This window comes from Globicephala melas, chromosome 6 (assembly GCF_963455315.2).
Source record: "Globicephala melas chromosome 6, mGloMel1.2, whole genome shotgun sequence".
NCBI lineage: Eukaryota > Metazoa > Chordata > Mammalia > Artiodactyla > Delphinidae > Globicephala > Globicephala melas.
The window spans coordinates 79,999,856-80,005,855 of NC_083319.1; the positions used below are offsets into that span (position 1 = coordinate 79,999,856).

At 43.4% G+C, this 6,000-nt stretch overlaps 1 protein-coding gene across 1 annotated transcript in view; it reads right to left on the reverse strand.

The window, feature by feature from the left end:
- Window positions 1-2,561, reverse strand: part of NDUFB6 (NADH:ubiquinone oxidoreductase subunit B6) — a 105,255-nt gene extending 102,694 nt beyond the window's left edge. Inside the window, exons 1-2 of the transcript XR_011377546.1 lie at window positions 2,500-2,561; window positions 993-1,062 (exon numbers count right to left, since the gene is read on the reverse strand). The gene's annotated coding sequence lies outside the window, so the exon portion shown is untranslated. The remainder of the gene's footprint in view (window positions 1-992; window positions 1,063-2,499) is intronic.
- Between the last annotated feature and the right edge of the window lie 3,439 nt (window positions 2,562-6,000).

Consider the following 6,000-nt stretch of genomic DNA (forward strand, 5'->3'; position numbering starts at 1 on the left):
TGCAATACAGATAGATGTAGAAAATGAATGGGAAAAAACCCGATATTAGCCCAGCTAGTAAGATGGGTCCTCTCAGAGGGAGCATAGTATTTGATATGTTGGTAAGTCACTTGGAGTAAGGGTGAGGTCCCAAGAGGCAGGCTCTTAACGATAAAAGATGTTTCCTAAATTGCTTTCTAAGGAGAGAGGGTCTTGCTGATTTCAGGGTTTTAATATTGTTTCAGCCTGATGGTTTGGTACATAAGTTTGGGAGGTTGCTGAGGTAGACCTGTTCTGAAAAATAGAGGTGAGAATTTGCAACTGGGGATGCAGGATTCAGCGAGAGAGGAATGAACCAATAACACGAGGCTTTGTATGCAAGAAAGGAAAGAAGGAAAAATCTATTTCTTAGCAGAGTGCGAGAGCTGCAATGTCTAAGGGGGATTCTGAAGTTATTTGCTGGAGGAGGTACACGGTAAATTCCTTCCACGTAACCTAGAAAACTACTTCCCAGAAGCAGACCCTGCGGCTAGGATGGTGTGCAGGGGGTTTATTAAGGGAGACCGGTAAGGAAGCAGGGAAATGAGACGGGGAAGAGGGAAAAGTCAAGCTAATATGTGAGCCAAGCAAAGTCTGTCAGCCTGATCCTACACGGGAACTCCAGAATCTAAGTTCAGCTCAGGGTTGTCCCCACCAGAGGCGGGGAGCTGGGCTTCCACACTCCTGCACTTGTCAGTCACTGGTCAAGCATGGGATGGAGGAAGGGAATAAATCCCCAAGCGCTCCGGGCTCACTGTGGAGGGAAAGTGGCTCCAGTAGCCTAAGGTCGGTCTATTTGAGAACCCGCAGTGTTCTCGGAAGAAGAGCTGCACAAGTGCTGACTATTAGAAGCCGAAGGGGCAGGTGGGGATCGGGGGAGAGCACAAACTGGTAAAAGGGGAATCTGAGGAGATCTGATAGAGCATTGATATTGTTCACTACCAAAATCTTTAATAAACCCTACATTTGCTCACCAGTGCTTGTGCTTGACTCAGCTCTTCATGGTGACAAAAGCGGAACATCCAGTAGGCATCCAGGCCAGATCTGCAAGGAGTAAAAGCAGAGACTGCGCTTGTGGGTGCAGAGGGTGGGGAATACCTGACATCTGGGTCCATGTGCTTTTAGAACCAATCTCAAAATTAAATCCAAATATATTATGTGTACACATGAAGCGACATTGCTTCATGATGCCATAATGAAATGGAATTCCTGTTATCAAAATGTGATTTTTATATGGGAGGTACATCTCTGATGCCATAATGAAATGGAATTCCTGTTATCAAAATGTGGCTTATATATGGTAGTCACATCTCTGACCATTTCCGCTGGGAAAACGGCCATGGCTTCTCCTTGCCCAGCTAACACAGTGAGGCAATCCCCTCCACAACCCGGCTCTGGCCTCTTGCTCCGGCTTGCTCTCAGCCACACTCCTGCCACGTGCTGCTTCACCCACAATCCATGCTGTCCTTTCACAGTTGCCACCAAATAAACCTTAACATGCACCAGGCACTGGGATAATATGGGTTATAAGTGTCACTTAATCCTCACAATAACTCCATGTCGTAGGCACTATTTTCTTTATTTCACAGAGGAGGAAACTGCAGCTGAATGAGGTAAAGTCCAAGTTCTCTATATGGGTCAGGGGTGAGCTGCATTTGGACCCAGGACCAGGTGACTGAGTCAGTACTTTCAGTTGCTCTGCTTCCCTCCTCTGTGGACATTTTCCCCCTTCTAAAGCCCCTTCTCCATTTCAGAATTTCAGTACCCTACCACCTTCCAAGACCCAGTTCCAATGCGTTATCCTTCACAAAGCCTTTTAAATTAGGCAGAACTCTTGGAGGAAAGGGATAGAAATCCAATACACAAAAAAGGAAAATTATTGGTTTGAGTGGTTGGGAAGAACACTAGGGTGGCGCATGTTTGAAGGGATTGCCGCAGAAACTAGGACCTAATCGGGACTTAGTGCAGCTAGAATTCTCTCTACCTCAATCTTTTATCTTACACCCCCCTCTCAGCCCAATACCTCAGCAGTCTGAGACACCTCTCTCTCTCTCTCTCTCTCTCTCTCTCTCTCTCTCTCTCTCTCTCTCTCTCTCTCGTTGAACATTTATCAGCCCAGAAAGGCCTTGATTGGCCCTACTTGGGTCATGTGCTTATCCTTGCCTTAATCACGGTGTCCAAGGGAATGGAGTACTACGATCAGCCCAGACCAAAGAGTCTGGTTTGTAACCTAAGGACGTGGGTGGGAGAAAAACATCTGGGCAATTCACAGCAATAGCTTCTACTGTTCATTACACCATTTATGAAGATCCAGACAGAATTACTCTGCTCCAGTTTCTCTGGCATAAAACAGCCATTTATCACGCTCTCAAATTCTGTGGGTCAGGAATTTGGATGGGACACAGTGGGGATGGCTTTTCTCTGCTCCACAGAGTCTGGTGCCTGAGATCAAAGACTAACCCAGGGGCCAGATTTACTCACTCTCGTGTCTGGCAGTTGATTCTGGCCATCAGCAGGGGAGCTCAGTTCTCTCCATGTGGCTTCTCCATGTGGGCTCTCTGTGGGAGTTGGTTGGGGCTTTCTCACCGCAAGGTAGCTGATTTCCACAGCTGAACATCCTAAGAGAGAGACAGCCAGGTGGGAACTGGATTGCCTTTCCTAACCTAGCTTCAAAAGTTCTGCCGCATTCAATTTGCTGGAGCTTCACAAGTCTACCCAGGTTCAAGGGGATGGGAAATAGACTCCACTCCTTGAGGGGGGAAAAATTCTAGAAGAGAATGTGGGACCACACATACTGCTGTAACATTTTTGAAAAATAAAGACTGCCACACATTTTTTTCCTATTTCTCTTTATATATGTTTGTCATATATTCCCTAAATTATTGTGAGCTCTGTGAGATATTCATATTTGTATTTCTATGCAGTGCCTTGAACAAGACCTTCTGTACAATAGGTCTTCAGATATGTTAGTAGGCTATGAATCTCTGACATATTGGCATCACAATTTTTCCACCAACTAGCTGTGTAACTGTGAGAAAAATGACATAACATCTCTGAGACTCAGCTTACAAACTGAGGGAGCTTAAATAAAATTGCGGTTTCTAAACATTCTGGTTTAGCAGCAAATTACAAGTCATTTTCTTCAAATTACATCTAACACAGAATCCTAGTCCGTAAAAATGATTTTTTAAAAAAACAGATATGGAGAAAAGGGAACTCTTGTGTACTGTTGATAGGAATGTAAATTGGTGCAGTCACTATAGAAAACAGTATGGAGATTCCTCAAAAAATTAAAAATAAAATTACTATATGATCCAGCATTCCCACTTCTGGGTATCTATGCAAAGGAAATGAAAACAGGACCTTAAAGAGATATATGCACTCCCCTGTTCACTGCAGCAGTGTTCACAAAGCCAAGCTATGTAAACAATCTAAATGTCCATCAATGGATGAATGAAGAAGTGGTATATATATATATACCACATACAATGGAATATTATTCAGCTGTGAGAAAGAAGGACATCCTGCTATTTGCAACAACATGGATGGGCCCTGAAGGCATTATGCTAAGTAAAATAAGTCAGAGAAAGATAAACACTGTATGATATCATTTACATATAATAAATGGTGGGATCTAAAAACCTGAACTCATAGAAACAGACTAGAATGGTGGTTACCAGGAGCTTGAGGGGTGAGGGAACTGGGGGAGATGTTGATCAAAGAATGCAAACTTCCAGTTATAAGATAAATAAGTTCTGGGGATCTAATGTACAGCATGCTAATTATAGTCAATAATACTGTATTGTATACTGGAAAGTTGCTAAGAGAGCACATCTTAAATGTTCTCATCACAAAAAAAGAAATGGTAATTCTGTGAGGTGATGGGTGTGTTAGCTAACACTATGGTGGTAATCATTTTGCAATATATAAGTGTATCAAATCACCTTAAATTTACACAATGTTATATGTCAATTATATTTCAATAAAGCTAGAGGAAGAAAACAGAGATGCTCTTTTTGAAGCAGGTGTAAGAGGACTAGAGAGCTACCTACTTCCCTCCCCTCCCCGTCACTGCTTTGGCTGACCCTGAGACAGTATTATGGAGCTGGTGGCCATCTGCTACTTTTAATCTTCTAGAATCTCTTCTGTAAAAAGAATCTACCCATTTTCTAGGGAACTACTCAGATCTCTGTCTCTCTTTCTCTCTCTTTCTCTCTCTCTCTTTCTCTCTCTCTCTTTCTCTCTCTCTCTTTCTCTCTCTCTCTCCCAATCTATTTGACTCACACAGGGCTGATCCCAGACCCCAGCTCTAGAGATGGGAATGTGACCCACATATGGCCAAGCAGAGTCAGTATGACTGCCTTGGAAGTGAGCATATGATCTATTCAGGGTCAATGAAACTTAATTCTAAGGGGTTTTTTTTAACTGAAAATATCAGGAAGGAGGATGCTCTTTGCTCTGGAGCTGCTGCTGACCATCTTTGCTGCTTTACGGGAGAGAATCTGACTGAGAATTAAGCTCTAAAACAGAGGGAAGATGAAGTAAGAGACAAGGGTAAGGGGAACGGGGAGGGGGTGACTTAAGAACACATCATTTAAGCAACTGGTTCCAAGCATGCCTGATGCTAATATAAACCCTGGATTTTTCCAGACAGTTTGAACTGTTTTCATGTCACTGTAGAGTGAAAGAATCGTGGCAAATAAAACTGCAGGTTCTGTGAAACACACTGTGAAAACCACTACAGTAAATGATCTCTAAGGCCCCTTTCCATGACATGAACCTCTGAAGCTGTAGATCTTTCAGCTTCTCATCTTTTGTTGCTATAGCACCGTAGCATGGAAAATGCATTGGTTTCTCTGAAATTGCAGAATATCTGGTGGTGAAGAGGACACCAGGAAAATGCCTACAGATACAGGCAAGGCTCACTTTTGATCATACTTGACGTTTGTTCCAAGGCATCCTGGACTCTCTGTTTCTAGGATTGAGCTTACTAGATATGGAAGCTTTTAATCATACATAAATTCTATATTAAAAAGCCGTATGTCTTCTGTAGGAGGAACCAAATCAATGGACCTTCAAACTACTGTTGATTGTGGAATGGGGGGAGCAGGGCATATAGTCAAATACCCATTTGGGCAGAAGAATTAAAAAAAAAAGACACTGACCAAGCAAATCTGATGGGCTAGCTTGCTGCCTTCTGCCATGGCCCTTTGCAAAGCCCGGTTCACGGGGGTGGGGGCAGTGACATCTCACACACACCCCTAGGCATGCTTTAGGGGTTGAAACCCTGATGCACTTTGGCACTTCTGTTATGCCTCCTGGAATGCCTCTTTGCATTTTTCATACCCTACAGGTGGCCACTTGTAGATTTATATCAAGAACATAGAACCAAACCAAAACCAGGGACGAATCTCTCATCTCAGTCAGTGCTGACCACTGTGGGATCTGATGTCTTTAGCAGAGGATGTTATCCCAGCATCTCAGGGCCCAGAGCAGTCTTGGTGCTGAGTCACCAGCTAGTCAAGTTAGATGCTTTGCCTCTGAGTGATGCTGCCTCTACTCATTTTCCTGTACTTATTTCAAAGAGATTTCATAACAGAGAAAGATTACCACCAAAGAAGATGATTTTTAAATGGTATTTAAATAGGAAACCCTGCTCTTTTTCCATGCTTTTCTTAAGTTACCGTTGTGCCTTTTCCATTTGCAAATATCACCGAAACTTCTGTGTTTTAAATTGAGTCCCTACCACTTGCAGGAATTCCTCTCTCTTTTTTGCCTCGCTGCCTCATCCTGACTGGAGTCAGATTCTGTTATGCCACAGTCATTTTCAGGAATGCAGATGGTGCTGCCAGAGGCCCAGGATTATGATTTTCCCTTACAGAACAAGATGGTTTTCAGGGCAATTGTTCTCAGAAATCTATAACCCAGAGTGAAGCTGAGGAGGTGATGATGAGGCAAGAGAGAGGCCTGAAGGCTCAGCTG